At 44.5% G+C, this 16212-nt stretch overlaps 2 long non-coding RNA genes across 2 annotated transcripts; both read left to right on the top strand.

The window, feature by feature from the left end:
* Positions 1-7551: 7551 nt before the first annotated feature.
* LOC135806957 (uncharacterized) lies at positions 7552-8599 on the top strand. Its single transcript, XR_010551374.1, has 3 exons — positions 7552-7865; positions 8175-8232; positions 8542-8599. It is a non-coding gene; the product is annotated as an uncharacterized LOC135806957 (long non-coding RNA).
* A 1039-nt stretch (positions 8600-9638) lies between these two features.
* Positions 9639-13409, top strand: LOC135806956 (uncharacterized). Its single transcript, XR_010551373.1, has 9 exons — positions 9639-9701; positions 10010-10067; positions 10333-10381; positions 10701-10740; positions 11057-11105; positions 11788-11836; positions 12153-12201; positions 12492-12540; positions 12925-13409. It is a non-coding gene; the product is annotated as an uncharacterized LOC135806956 (long non-coding RNA).
* Positions 13410-16212: the final 2803 nt, after the last annotated feature.

The raw sequence follows: 16212 nt of genomic DNA, 5'->3' as shown, positions 1-16212 counted from the left end.
GGGTCGAATCACGTTGTTTTATTTTACAAAAACACACCGCTGCCACCAATGTAATGGGTAGCCGAGTGGTAGGCGCGGTGAAATCAACAATAATTACTTTTATTCTACTTCTTTCAGGTGCACACCTGAGATATAATTACTAGTGAAAGAAGAAGCGGCAAAATAACTGACTTTCTCTCCGGTGCACACCTGGAGGTTGAATATCTCGTTATTATCAAAATCTCATCTTCATCAAAACAGAAATGCGCAGCCGCTTTTATGCAGCAGACGCCGTACGCTTACATACGGAGATACACTAAATATACATCAGGCAAAGCTCCGTATTAGTTCCGTACTGCTTCCGTATTGGTCGGGCAGGGATACTACAAAAGCCCCAAACTTCTAGATAGGTTCTTTTTCAGCTTTCAGCAGCCCTGGGCGAGTTCTTTAGAGAAATGTGGGTCTTTTTCTTGGTGCTCTTGTCTATGTCCAGCTACACAACGAGATGAGAATGTTCATTGTCATTTCATAAGCTGCGAACGGGCAGAAAGGTGAGAAAATGTCGGATTTTGACCATTTGTGCTGACCTTTCAATTTCAACGTACCTCTCTACAACATGACCCAGCTGTAATTTGAGTGGTCGCATTTGTTTGATTTTTGGTTGGCTTGTAGGGCGCTGGCACCCGCATTCAGTGACCCAGAAAATTTGGCACTGCTGTGAATAGTTTAGTCGCAAAGTGAAGATTCACGGGTAAAAAGCCCCAAACTTCTAGATAGGTTCTTTTTCAGCTTTCAGCAGCCCTGGGCGAGTTCTTTAGAGAAATGTGGGTCTTTTTCTTGGTGCTCTTGTTTATGTTCAGCTATACAACGAGATGAGGATGGTCATTGTCATTTTCTGAGCTGCGAACGGGCAGAAAGGTGAGAAAATGTCGGATTTTGACCATTTGTGCTGACCTTTCAATTTCAACGTACCTCTCTATAACATGACCCAGCTGTAATTTCAGTGGTCGCATTGGTTTGATTTTTGGTTTGCTTGTAGGGCGCTGGCACCCGCAATCAGTGACCCAGAAAATTTGGCACTGCTGTGAATAGTTTAGTCGCAAAGTGAAGATTCACGGGTAACAAGCCACAAACTTCTAGATAGGTTCTTTTTCAGCTTTCATCAGCCCTGGGCGATTTCTTTAGAGAAATGTGGGTCTTTTTCTTGGTGCTCTTGTCTATGTCCAGCTACACAACAAGATGAGGATGGTCATTGTCATTTTCTGAGCTGCGAACGGGTAGAGAGGTGAGAAAATGTCGGATTTTGACCATTTGTGCTGACCTTTCAATTTCAACGTACCTCTCTATAACATGACCCAGCTGTATTTTCAGTGGTCGCACTGGTTTCATTTTTGGTTTGCTTGTAGGGCGCTGGCACCCGCATTCAGTGACCCAGAAAATTTGGCACTGCTGTGAATAGTTTAGTCGCAAAGTGAAGATTCACGGGTAAAAAGCCCCAAACTTCTAGATAGGTTCTTTTTCAGCTTTCAGCAGCCCTGGGCGAGTTCTTTAGAGAAATGTGGGTCTTTTTCTTGGTGCTCTTGTCTATGTCCAGCTACACAACGAGATGAGAATGGTCATTGTCATTTCATAAGCTGCGAACGGGCAGAAAGGTGAGAAAATGTCGGATTTTGACCATTTGTGCTGACCTTTCAATTTCAACGTACCTCTCTATAACATGACCCAGCTGTAATTTCAGTGGTCGCATTGGTTTCATTTTTGGTTCGCTTGTAGGGCGCTGGCACCCGCATTCAGTGACCCAGAAAATTTGGCACTGCTGTGAATAGTTTAGTCGCAAAGTGAAGATTCACGGGTAAAAAGCCCCAAACTTCTAGATAGGTTCTTTTTCAGCTTTCAGCAGCCCTGGGCGAGTTCTTTAGAGAAATGTGGGTCTTTTTCTTGGTGCTCTTGTCTATGTCCAGCTATACAACGAGATGAGGATGGTCATTGTCATTTTCTGAGCTGCGAACGAGCAGAAAGGTGAGAAAATGTCGGATTTTGACCATTTGTGCTGACCTTTCAATTTCAACGTACCTCTCTATAACATGACCCAGCTGTAATTTCAGTGGTCGCATTGGTTTCATTTTTGGTTTGCTTGTAGGGCGCTGGCACTCGCATTCAGTGACCCAGAAAATTTGGCACTGCTGTGAATAGTTTAGTCGCAAAGTGAAGATTCACGGGTAAAAAGCCCCAAACTTCTAGATAGGTTCTTTTTCAGCTTTTAGCAGCCCTGGGCGAGTTCTTTAGAGAAATGTGACTCTTTTTCATGGTGCTCTTGTCTATGTCCAGCTACACAACGAGATGAGGATGGTCAATGTTATTTTTTGACTTGCGAAAGGGGAGAAAGGTGAGAAAATGTCGGATTTTGACCATTTGTGCTGACCTTTTAATTTCAACGTACCTTTCTATAACATGACCCAGCTGTAATGTCAGCGGTCGCATTGGTTTCATATTTGGTTTGCTTGTAGAGCGCTGGCACCCACAATCAGTGACCCTAATAATTTGGCACTGCTGTGAATAGTTTAGTCGCAAATTGAAGATTCACGGGTAAAAAGCCCCAAACTTCTAGATAGGTTCTTTTTCAGCTTTCAGCAGCCCTGGGCGAGTTCTTTAGAGAAATGTGGGTCTTTTTCTTGGTGCTCTTGTCTATGTCCAGTTATACAACGAGATGAGGATGGTCATTGTCATTTTCTGAGCTGCGAACGGGCAGAAAGGTGAGAAAATGTCGGATTTTGACCATTTGTGCAGACCTTTCAATTTCAACGTACCTCTCTATAACATGACCCAGCTGTAATTTCAGTGGTCGCATTGGTTTGATTTTTGGTTTGCTTGTAGGGCGCTGGCACCCGCATTCAGTGACTCAGAAAATTTGGCACTGCTGTGAATAGTTTAGTCGCAAAGTGAAGATTCACGGGTAAAAAGCCCCAAACTTCTAGATAGGTTCTTTTTCAGCTTTCAGCAGCCCTGGGCGAGTTCTTTAGAGAAATGTGGCTCTTTTTCATGGTGTTATTTTCTATGTCCAGCTACACAACGAGATGAGGATGGTCATTGTCATTTTCTGAGCTGCGAACGGGCAGAAAGGTGAGAAAATGTCGGATTTTGACCATTTGTGCTGACCTTTCAATTTCAACGTACCTCTCTATAACATGACCCAGCTGTAAATTCAGTGGTCGCATTGGTTTCATTTTTGGTTTGCTTGTAGGGCGCTGGCAACCGCATTCAGTGACCCAGAAAATTTGGCACTGCTGTGAATAGTTTAGTCGCAAAGTGAAGATTCACGGGTAAAAAGCCCCAAACTTCTAGATAGGTTCTTTTTCAGCTTTCAGCAGCCCTGGGCGAGTTCTTTAGAGAAATGTGGGTCTTTTTCTTGGTGCTCTTGTCTATGTCCAGCTACACAACGAGATGAGAATGTTCATTGTCATTTCATAAGCTGCGAACGGGCAGAAAGGTGAGAAAATGTCGGATTTTGACCATTTGTGCTGACCTTTCAATTTCAACGTACCTCTCTACAACATGACCCAGCTGTAATTTGAGTGGTCGCATTTGTTTGATTTTCGGTTGGCTTGTAGGGCGCTGGCACCCGCAATCAGTGACCCAGAAAATTTGGCACTGCTGTGAATAGTTTAGTCGCAAAGTGAAGATTCACGGGCAACAAGCCACAAACTTCTAGATAGGTTCTTTTTCAGCTTTCATCAGCCCTGGGCGAGTTCTTTAGAGAAATGTGGGTCTTTTTCTTGGTGCTCTTGTCTATGTCCAGCTACACAACAAGATGAGGATGGTCATTGTCATTTTCTGAGCTGCGAACGGGTAGAGAGGTGAGAAAATGTCGGATTTTGACCATTTGTGCTGACCTTTTAATTTCAACGTACCTCTCTATAACATGACCCAGCTGTATTTTCAGTGGTCGCACTGGTTTCATTTTTGGTTTGCTTGTAGGGCGCTGGCACCCGCATTCAGTGACCCAGAAAATTTGGCACTGCTGTGAATAGTTTAGTCGCAAAGTGAAGATTCACGGGTAAAAAGCCCCAAACTTCTAGATAGGTTCTTTTTCAGCTTTCAGCAGCCCTGGGCGAGTTCTTTAGAGAAATGTGGGTCTTTTTCTTGGTGCTCTTGTCTATGTCCAGCTACACAACGAGATGAGGATGGTCATTGTCATTTTCTGAGCTGCGAACGGGCAGAAAGGTGAGAAAATGTCGGATTTTGACCATTTGTGCTGACCTTTCAATTTCAACGTACCTCTCTATAACATGACCCAGCTGTATTTTCAGTGGTCGCATTGGTTTCATTTTTGGTTTGCTTGTAGGGCGCTGGCACCCGCATTCAGTGACCCAGAAAATTTGGCACTGCCGTGAATAGTTTAGTCGCAAAGTGAAGATTCACGGGTAAAAAGCCCCAAACTTCTAGATAGGTTCTTTTCAGCTTTCAGCAGCACTGGGCGAGTTCTTTAGAGAAATGTGGGCTTCTTGGTGCTCTTCTCTATGTCCAGCTATACAACGAGATGAGGATGGTCATTGTCATTTTCTGAGCTGCGAACGGGCAGAAAGGTGAGAAAATGTCGGATTTTGACCATTTGTGCAGACCTTTCAATTTCAACGTACCTCTCTATAACATGACCCAGCTGTAATTTCAGTGGTCGCATTGGTTTCATTTTTGGTTTGCTCGTAGGGCGCTGCCACCCGCATTCAGTAACCCAGAAAATTTGGGACTGCTGTAAATAGTTTAGTCGCAAAGTGAAGATTCACGGCTAAAAAGCCCCAAACTTCTAGATACGTTCTTTTTCAGCTTTCAGCAGCCCTGGGCAAGTTCTTTAGAGAAATGTGGGTCTTTTTCTTGGTGCTCTTGTCTATGTCCAGCTACACAACGAGATGAGAATGGTCATTGTCATTTTCTGAGCTGCGAACGGGCAGAAAGGTGAGAAAATGTCGGATTTTGAACATTTGTGCTGACCTTTCAATTTCAACGTACCTCTCTATAACATGACCCAGCTGTAATTTCAGTGGTCGCATTGGTTTCATTTTTGGTTTGCTTGTAGGGCGCTGGCACCCGCATTCAGTGACCCAGGAAATTTGGCACTGCTAAGAATAGTTTAGTCGCAACGTGAAGATTCACGGGTAAAAAGCCCCAAACTTCTAGATAGGTTCTTTTTCAGCTTTCAACAGCCCTGGGCGAGTTCTTTAGAGAAATGTGGCTCTTTTTCATGGTGCTATTTTCTATGTCCAGCTACACAACGAGATGAGGATGGTCATTGTCATTTTCTGAGCTGCGAACGGGCAGAAAGGTGAGAAAATGTCGGATTTTGACCATTTGTGCTGACGTTTCAATTTCAACGTACCTCTCTATAACATGACCCAGCTGTAATTTCAGTGGTCGCATTGGTTTCATTTTTGGTTTGCTTGTAGGGCGCTGGCACCCGCATTCAGTGACCCAGAAAATGTGGCACTGCTGTGAATAGTTTAGTCGCAAAGTGAAGATTCACGGGTAAACAGCCCCAAACTTCTAGATAGGTTCTTTTTCAGCTTTCAGCAGCCCTGGGTAAGTTCTTTAGAAAAATGTGGCTCTTTTTCATGGTGCTATTTTCTATGTCCAGCTACACAACGAGATGAGGATGGCCATTGTCATTTTCTGAGCTGCGAACGGGCAGAAAGGTGAGAAAATGTCGGATTTTGACCATTTGTGCTGACCTTTCAATTTCAACGTACCTCTCTATAACATGACCCAGCTGTAATTTCAGTGGTCGCATTGGTTTCATTTTTGATTTGCTTGTAGAGCGCTGGCACCCGCATTCAGTGACCCTAAAAATTTGGCACTGCTGTGAATAGTTTAGTCGCAAAGTGAAGATTCACGGGTAAAAAGCCCCAAACTTCTAGGTAGGTTCTTTTTCAGCTTTCAGCAGCCCTGGGTGAGTTCTTTAGAGAAATGTGGCTCTTTTTCATGGTGCTATTTTCTATGTCCAGCTACACAACGAGATGAGGATGGTCATTGTCATTTTCTGAGCTGCGAACGGGCAGAAAGGTGAGAAAATGTCGGATTTTGACCATTTGTGCTGACCTTTCAATTTCAACGTACCTCTCTATAACATGACCCAGCTGTAATTTCAGTGGTCGCATTGGTTTCATTTTTGGTTTGCTTGTAGGGCGCTGGCACCCGCATTCAGTGACCCAGAAAATTTGGCACTGCTGTGAATAGTTTAGTCGCAAAGTGAAGATTCACGGGTAAAAAGCCCCAAACTTATAGATAGGTTCTTTTTCAGCTTTCAGCAGCCCTGGGCGAGTTCTTTAGAGAAATGTGGCTCTTTTTCATGGTGCTATTTTCTATGTCCAGCTACACAACGAGATGAGCATAGTCATTGTCATTTTCTGAGCTGCGAACGGGCAGAAAGGTGAGAAAATGTCGGATTTTGACCATTTGTGCTGACGTTTCAATTTCAACGTACCTCTCTATAACATGACCAAGCTGTAATTTCAGTGGTCGCATTGGTTTGATTTTTGGCTTGCTTGTAGGGCGCTGGCACCCGCATTCAGTGACCCTAAAAATTTGGCACTGCTGTGAATAGTTTAGTCGCAAAGTGAAGATTCACGGGTAAACAGGCCCAAAATTCTAGATAGGTTCTTTTTCAGCTTTCAGCAGCCCTGGGTGAGTTCTTTAGAAAAATGTGGCTCTTTTTCATGGTGCTATTTTCTATGTCCAGCTACACAACGAGATGAGGATGGCCATTGTCATTTTCTGAGCTGCGAACGGGCAGAAAGGTGAGAAAATGTCGGATTTTGACCATTTGTGCTGACCTTTCAATTTCAACGTACCTCTCTATAACATGACCCAGCTGTAATTTCAGTGGTCGCATTGGTTTCATTTTTGATTTGCTTGTAGAGCGCTGGCACCCGCATTCAGTGACCCTAAAAATTTGGCACGTCTGTGAATAGTTTAGTCGCAAAGTGAAGATTCACGGGTAAAAAGGCCCAAAATTCTAGGTAGGTTCTTTTTCAGCTTTCAGCAGCCCTGGGTGAGTTCTTTAGAGAAATGTGGCTCTTTTTCATGGTGCTATTTTCTATGTCCAGCTACACAACGAGATGAGGATGGTCATTGTCATTTTCTGAGCTGCGAACGGGCAGAAAGGTGAGAAAATGTCGGATTTTGACCATTTGTGCTGACCTTTCAATTTCAACGTACCTCTCTATAACATGACCCAGCTGTAATTTCAGTGGTCGCATTGGTTTCATTTTTGGTTTGCTTGTAGGGCGCTGGCACCCGCTTTCAGTGACCCAGAAAATTTGGCACTGCTGTGAATAGTTTAGTCGCAAAGTGAAGATTCACGGGTAAAAAGCCCCAAACTTATAGATAGGTTCTTTTTCAGCTTTCAGCAGCCCTGGGCGAGTTCTTTAGAGAAATGTGGCTCTTTTTCATGGTGCTATTTTCTATGTCCAGCTACACAACGAGATGAGCATAGTCATTGTCATTTTCTGAGCTGCGAACGGGCAGAAAGGTGAGAAAATGTCGGATTTTGACCATTTGTGCTGACCTTTCAATTTCAACGTACCTCTCTATAACATGACCCAGCTGTAATTTCAGTTGTCGCATTGGTTTGATTTTTGGCTTGCTTGTAGGGCGCTGGCACCCGCATTCAGTGACCCAGAAAATTTGGCACTGCTGTGAATAGTTTAGTCGCAAAGTGAAGATTCACGGGTAAAAAGGCCCAAAATTCTAGATAGGTTCTTTTTCAGCTTTCAGCAGCCCTGGGTAAGTTCTTTAGAGAAATGTGGCTCTTTTTCATTGTGCTATTTTCTATTTCCGGCTACACAACGAGATGAGGATGGTCATTGTCATTTTCTGAGCTGCCAACGGGCAGAAAGGTGAGAAAATGTCGGATTTTGACCATTTGTGTTGCCCTTTCAATTTCAACGTACCTCTCTATAACATGACCCAGCTGTAATTTCAGTGGTCGCATTGGTTTCATTTTTGGTTTGCTTGTAGGGCGCTGGCACCTGCATTCAGTGACCCAGAAAATTTGGCACGTCTGTGAATAGTTTAGTCGCAAAGTGAAGATTCACGGGTAAAAAGGCCCAAAATTCTAGATATTTTCTTTTTCAGCTTTCAGCAGCCCTGGGTGAGTTCTTTAGAGTAATGTGACTCTTTTTAATGGTGCTCTTGTCTATGTCCAGCTAACCAACGAGATGAGGATGGTCATTGTCATTTTCTAAGCTGCGAACGGGCAGAAAGGTGAGAAAATGTCGGATTTTGCCCATTTGTGCTGACCTTTCACTTTCAACGTACCTCTCTATAACATGACCCAGCTGTAATGTCAGAGGTGGCATTGGTTTCATTTTTGGTTTGCTTGTAGGGCGCTGGCACCCACAATCAGTGACCCTAAAAATTTGGCACTGCTATGAATAGTTTAGTCGCAAAGTGAAGATTCACGGGTAAAAAGCCCCAAACTTCTAGATAGGTTCTTTTTCAGCTTTTAGCAGCCCTGGGCGAGTTCTTTAGAGAAATGTGACTCTTTTTCATGGTGCTCTTGTCTATGTCCAGCTACACAACGAGATGAGGATGGTCAATGTTATTTTTTGACTTGCGAAAGGGGAGAAAGGTGAGAAAATGTCGGATTTTGACCATTTGTGCTGACCTTTTAATTTCAACGTACCTTTCTATAACATGACCCAGCTGTAATGTCAGCGGTCGCATTGGTTTCATATTTGGTTTGCTTGTAGAGCGCTGGCACCCACAATCAGTGACCCTAATAATTTGGCACTGCTGTGAATAGTTTAGTCGCCAAGTGAAGATTCACGGGTAAAAAGCCCCAAACTTTGAAATAGGTTATTATTCAGCTTTCAGCAGCCCAGGGCAGGTTCTTTAGAGAAATGTGGGTCTTTTTCTGGGTGCCCTTGTCTATGTCCAGCTACACAACGAGATGAGGATGGTCATTGTCAGTTTCTCAGCTGCGAACGGGCATAAAGGTGAAAAAATGTCGGATTTTGACCAGTTGTGCTCACCTTTCAATTTCAACGTACCTCTCTATAACACGACACAGCTGGAATGTCAGTGGTCGCATTAGTTTGATTTTTGGTTTGCTTGTAGGGCGCTGGCACCCACTTTCAATGACCCAGAAAATTTGGCACTGCTGTGAATAGTTTAGTCGCAAAGTGAAGATTCACGGGTACCAAGCCCTAAACTTGGAGATAGGTTATTATTCAGCTTTCAGCAGCCTTAGGCGAGTTCTATAGAGAAAAGTGACTGTTTCTCTTGGTGCCCTCGTCTATGTCCAGCTACACAACCAAAATAAATATGGTCATTTTCATTTTCTGAGCTGCGAACGGGCATAAAGGTGAGAAAATGTCGAATTTTGACCATTTTTGCTCACCTTCCAATTTCAACGTACCTCTCTATAACATGACACAGCTATGATGTCAGTGGTCGCATAGGTTTGATTTTGGGTTTGCTTGTAGGGCGCTGGCACCCACAGTCAGTGACCCAAAAAAAATAGCACTGCTGTGAATAGTTTAGTCGCAAAGTGAAGATTCACTGGTAAAAAGCCCCAAACTTTGAGATAGGTTATTATTCAGCTTTCAGCAGCCCAGGGCGAGTTCTTTAGAGAAATGTGGCTGTTTTTCATGGTGCCCTTGTATATGTCCAGCTACACAACGAGATGAGGATGGTCATTGTCAATTTCTGAGCTGCGAACGGGCATACAGGTGAGAAAATGTCGGATTGTGACCATTTGTGCTCACCTTCCAATTTCAATGTACCTCTCTATAACATGACACAGCTGTAATGTCAGTGGTCGCATTGGGTTTTTTTTGTTTTGCTTGTAGGGCACTAGCACGCACATTCAGTGACCCAGAAAAATTGGCACTGCTGTCATTAGTTTAGTCGCAAAGTGAAGATTCACGGGTAAAAAGTCCTAAACTTTCAGATGGGTTATTATTCAGCTTTCAGCAGCCCAAGGCAGGTTCTTTAGACAAATGTGGGTCCTTCTCTGGGTGCCCTTGTCTATGTCCAGCTACACAACGAGATGAGGATGGTCATTGTCAATTTCTGAGCTGCAAACGGGCATAAAGGTGAGAAAATGTCGGATTTTGACCATTTGTGCTCACCTTTGAATGTCAACGTACCTCTCTATAACATGAGCCAGCTATGATGTCAGTGGTCGCATTGGATTGATTTTTTGTCTGCTTGTAGGGTGCTGGCACCAACATTCATTGACCCAGAAAATTTGGCACTGCTGTGAATAGTTTAGTCTCAAAGTGAAGATTCACGGGTCAGGTCGTTTCTGACAATGTGTGTCATTTCTGTTGTGGACTACCCTTTGCGTGTCTTTTGTAGGAATTCACGATGGTCACTGTCCAAGTTGCAGGTGTGAATAGTGGGAAAGGTGAGAAATGGTGAATTTTGGACCATTTCTGCGCTTGTGTTCTTTTCAATGTACCTGTGGGTAAATGGGCCCAGCATCAATGTGGGTGCTGAATTTGCTTTTAAATTTTTGGTTTCCTGGTCGGCCACTTTGACTCGTAGGCAATGCCCCAAAATTGTTGAGCCTGCTGTAACTGGCTTGAGTTTCAAGTCCGGATGCACGGGCAAAAAGCCCCAAACTGGGAGATAGGTAATTTTTAGGGTTCAGCAGCCCTGGGCAAGTCGTTTATGACAATGTGTGTCATTTTTGTTGTGCACTACCCTTTGCGTGTCTGTTGTAGATGGTCACTGTCCAAGTTGCAGGTGAGAATAGTCGGAAAGGTGAGAAATGGTGAATTTTGGACCATTTCTGCCCTTGTGTTCTTTCAATGTACCTATGGGTAAATGGGCCCAGCTTCAATTTGGGTGCTGGATTTGCTTAAATTTTTCGTTTGCTAGTCGGCCGCTTGCACTCGTACGCAGTGGCCCAGGAAATTTGACCCTGCTGTAACTGGCTTGAGTTCCAAGTCCGGATGCACGGGCAAAAAGCCCCAAGCTGGGAGATAGGTAATTTTTAGGGTTCAGCAGCCCTGGGCAGGTCGTTTATGACAATGTGTGTCATTTCTGTTGTGTACTACCCTTTGTGTGTCTGTTGTAGGAATTCACGATGGTCACTGTCCAAGTTGCAGGTGTGAATAGTTGGAAAGGTGGGAAATGGTGAATTTTGGACCATTTCTGCGCTTGTGTTCTTTTCAATGTACCTATGGGTAAATGACCCCACCTTCAATTTGGCAGCTGGATTTGCTTAAATTTTTGATTTGCTAGTAACCCGCTTGCACTCGTACGCAGTGCCCTAGGAAATTTGACCCTGCTGTAACTGGCTTGAGTTCCAAGTCCGGATTCACGGGCAAAAAGCACCAAACTGGGAGATAGGTAATTTTTACGTTTCAGCAGCCCTGGGCAGGTCGTTTCTGACAATGTGTGTCATTTTTGTTGCGCACTACCCTTTGCGTGTCTCTTGTAAGAATTCACGATGATCACTGTCCAAGTTGCAGGTGTGAATAGTCGGAAAGGTGAGAAATGGTGAATTTTGGACCATTTCTGCGCTTGTGTTCTTTTCAATGTACCTGTGGGTAAATGGGCCCAGCTTCAATGTGGGTGCTGGATTTGCTTAAATTTTTCGTTTGCTGGTCGGCCACTTGCACTCGTAGGCAATGCCCCAAAATTTTCACCCTGCTGTAACTGGCTTGAGTTCCAATTCCGGATGCACGGGCAAAAAGCCCCAAACTGGGAGATAGGTAATTTTTGGGGTTCAGCAGCCCTGGGCAGCTCGTTTATGACAATGTGTGTCATTTCTGTTGTGCACTACCCTTTGCGTGTCTGTTGTAGGAATTCACGATGGTCACTGTCCAAGTTGCAGGTGTGAATAGTGGGAAAGGTGAGAAATGGTGAATTTTGGACCATTTCTGCGCCTGTGTTATTTCAATGTACCTATGGGTAAATGGGCCCAGCTTCAATGCGGTTGCTGGATTTGCTAAAACTTTTGGTTTGCTAGTCGGCCGCTTGCACTCGTAGGTGGTGCCCCAGGAAATTTGACCCTGCTGAAACTGGCTTGAGTTCCAAGTCCGGATGCACGGGCAAAATGCTCCAAACTGGGAGATAGGCAATATTTAGGGTTCAGCAGCCCTGGGCAGGTCGTTTATGACAATGTGTGTCATTTCTGTTGTGCACTACCCTTCGCGTGTCTGCTGTAGGAATTCACGATGGTCACTGTTCAAGTTGCAGGTGTGAATAGTCGGAAAGGTGAGAAATGGTGAATTTTGGACCATTTCTGCGCTTGTGTGCTTTTCAATGTACATGTGGATAAATGGGCCCAGCTTCAATGTGCGTGCTGGATTTGCTTAAACTTTTGGTTTTCCAGTCTTCTGCTTGCACTCGTACGCATTGCCCCAGGAAATTTGACCCTGCTGTAACTGGTAAAAAGCCCTAAACTTGGAGGTAGGTTATTTTCAGGGTTTAGCAGCCCTGGGCAAGTCGTTTATGACAATGTGTGTCATTTCTGTTTCGCACTACCCTTTGTGTGCTTATTGCAGGAATTTACGATGGTCACTGTCCATGTTGCCGCTGTGAATAGTCGGAAAGGTGAGAAATGGTGAAACTTTGACCATATGTCCGCACCTGTTCCTTTCAGTGTACCTATGGGTAAATGGGTTCAGCTGCAATGTGGGCGCTGGAATTGCTTAGATTTTTGGTTTGCTAGTAGGCTGCTTGCAGTCGTAGGCAGTGCCCCACGAAATCTGACCCAGCCGTAACTGGCTTGAATTCCAAGGCCGAATGCATGGGCAAAAAGCCTTCAATAATTTTCATTCTCGGTCAATCATCCCGTCTGGCCGGAGCACCTGGAATCCCAATCCCATGGCCCTGTGTGATGTCAAAGAAGGATGTACATGTTGTAACGCTACGTTGCATTTTGCAACAGCTCCTTGTCTTGAGAAACCTCTGCTGTATGCACCTATTGTCTTGCAGCTTGTGTGCGTACATTGTCACAGAGACTGCAAGGACCGAGCAGTTCAAGCACCAGTGCAACTTGTGACATGACGAAGTGCTGGTGATGCAGAACGCGGAGTACAGTGCTACCAGTGATTGGTCAGTGCTGCTGATGCAGAACGCAGAGTACAGCGGGACCAGTGATTGGTCAGTGCTGCTGATGCAGAACGCAGAGTACAGCGGGACCAGTGATTGGTCAGTGCTGGTGATGCAGAACGCAGAGTACAGCGGGACCAGTGATTGGTCAGTGCTGCTGATGCAGAACGCGGAGTACAGCGGGACCAGTGATTGGTCAGTGCTGCTGATGCAGAACGCAGAGTACAGCGGGACCAGTGATTGGTCAGTGCTGCTGATGCAGAACGCAGAGTACAGCGGGACCAGTGATTGGTCAGTACTGCTGATGCAGAACGCGGAGTACAGCGGGACCAGTGATTGGTCAGTACTGCTGATGCAGAACGCAGAGTACAGCGGGACCAGTGATTGGTCAGTGCTGCTGATGCAGAACGCAGAGTACAGCGGGACCAGTGATTGGTCAGTGCTGCTGATGCAGAACGCAGAGTACAGCGGGACCAGTGATTGGTCAGTGCTGCTGATGCAGAACGCAGAGTACAGCGGGACCAGTGATTGGTCAGTACTGCTGATGCAGAACGCAGAGTACAGCGGGACCAGTGATTGGTCAGTACTGCTGATGCAGAACGCAGAGTACAGCGGGACCAGTGATTGGTCAGTACTGCTGATGCAGAACGCAGAGTACAGCGGGACCAGTGATTGGTCAGTGCTGGACTGCATAGTGTACAGCTACTGCTACTGCCGTCGCCGTTGTCACCATTCTACCCATGACCATCAGTAGGCACTGGTACTGATGTCTTTTGCAAATGTGCGTACCACTAGTATGTAGCCAGCCGCTAAGTAATAATCTACTGCTTTGCCAATGCACGGAATACATACCGTCTTTGCCGGAGTATGACGCGCACCTGAGTATATAAGGTGCACCCCCTCTTTTGAGCAAGGTTTTGGCAACTCATGGTATATGCGGATATCCTGAGTATAATGCGCCGCCGCCGCCTAGATTTGAGATTTGAGAACATTATCGATGGTAAAGGCAGTACTATAGTGCGACCATTGTCAGAATTTATCCCAAAAAAATGAGCATGCGTATGGCTTGCGCAGGGTCAGAGGTCAGAGGTGGCACACTTCACAGCAGTTTTACTAATTGTACTACTTCTCGAAGTACAGTACATGCATTTTCATATTTGCATAGTGTGCACCTGCGATTTGGGGCCAGAACGAATAGTGCCTCTAAAGTGCGCACTATACTCCGGCAAATACGGTAGTGTGACTTCTTCTGCAGCTAGTGCATGTGTGGTAGAATTTGAGTGCGTTGACACAGCAGCTGTAGTACAGCATATTGGTGTTGATTATGATCTCTATCCGTCAGTTCTCTACACTGTATCTCTACCCCAGTACATAGGCTGAAGACTACCCTGCAGTACTGTATCTCTACCCCAGTACATAGGCTGAAGACTAACCTGCAGTCATTATAATCTGTGCACTGTACTGCATCCGCGCCGCTCTGCTTTATTTAGCATGATCATATTCAGATGAGATGCTATACTACTCCGTCTGCAGAATCTGAACGGTATGACCTTGTACATATTACTGGTCTGAGTTCTACCTTAGACCAGTGACGGGTTAATTTACTGAGTCTCTAAGATGCTACTACTGGTACTATGCTGTCCCCGGGGAAAATCGCCGAAAAAATCGCAAAAAAAAAAACAGGAAAAACGCGGCATAATATGGCATAATTTGCGGTGAATTTGCGGTAAATATGCGGTGAATATTATTGATATTGCAAGTTTGCAGTTGATATGAGGCAATTTTCAGTGAGTATGTAGTGAAATCAATCAGTTACAAGTCTCTGGTGTAAGCACTCGTCATATTTGAGTACAAAGCCGCCACGATGAGACGTTGCTGACCGAACAGTGCACTGTGTGTACGTGTAGTGCAACAAAAAAGTTCAAAAAACGCGGGAAAATAGCGGAAAACGCGGTCTTTTAAAAAATCGCAAAATAACACGCGGGGAAAAAACGCGGCCGCGGAATCGCAGTTTTCCCCGGGGACAGACTGTGTACTTCAAGTATTGCATTGCATACTCGTATGCTACTACTGGTACTTTGTATTTCAAGTATTGCATTGCATACTCGTATGCTACTACTGGTACTATGTATTTCAAGTATTGCATTGCATACTCGTATGCTACTACTGGTACTTTGTATTTCAAGTATTGCATTGCATACTCGTATGCTACTACTGGTACTATGTATTTCAAGTATTGCATTGCATACTCGTATGCTACTACTGGTACTTTGTATTTCAAGTATTGCATTGCATACTGTCTTGTACTCTGGTCACGCACTCTGCTGCGTATTTACAAATGTACTGGAGTATGCTGATTTTGAGTACAAGCGAGTACAACCAAAAGCATGTGCTTGTACACTGCGGAACAGGTCCTGAGTTCTATCTGCAGAACTATGTGTGTATGCAAACCGTTTATTTTTTTCCTCTTCGATTGAAACAGTTTATGCTTGTATTCCTTGCAGGGCTTCATTATCACACGACTGTAAAGTGTATACTGCAGATGCCATGGTCATCAGTTGTATTGCATATCACCAGCCATGTACATGGACATGTGTTGTAGAGCTGCACTGTGTTCACACTATTCATGGCCGAGTCTGTCTCAGCTGTCCAATATCAAGACGAAAAGTGGGAAAATCTTCCGATTTCAGATGTAAAAAACGATAAAAACACAGTTTTTCGAAGAAAATACACAGTTACCATGGCAACCAGGCATAAAAACCACGGCTGCCATGGTAACCATGCTCTATTTCAGCCCATTTTCCAGGCTTACAGCGGTTGCCATGGCAACCAGGATTTCGTTGCGAATTGGGTTTTGTTTCCATGGTAACCCATAAATTTTCTCTGATAAACCTGGTTGTTTTTGCCTAAAACGATCCGATTCTGCAAAACCCTGGAATTTTGTTACCTGCGTAATTTTTTATGCAGAATGACCCAACCACATGCACAGTGCACAGTATTGATTTTAGTTTTATAAAGCGAAGTTTAATTGTAATGGCAAGAGTGTGGAAGGAAGAGAGGAGAGGACAAGCAAGATAAAAGTAATGAGAAAGTAATGAGAAGCAAGAAATAAAAAGGATAAAAAAAGAGATAAACCTGTACATCTAAGGGGGAAACAGTGAGTTGTGGAAA

The sequence above is a fragment of the Sycon ciliatum genome, chromosome 1 (genome assembly GCF_964019385.1).
Source record: "Sycon ciliatum chromosome 1, ocSycCili1.1, whole genome shotgun sequence".
Lineage (NCBI taxonomy): Eukaryota > Metazoa > Porifera > Calcarea > Leucosolenida > Sycettidae > Sycon > Sycon ciliatum.
The sequence above is the reverse complement of the archived record's forward strand: the minus strand, read 5'-3'. Positions and strand labels throughout refer to the sequence as shown.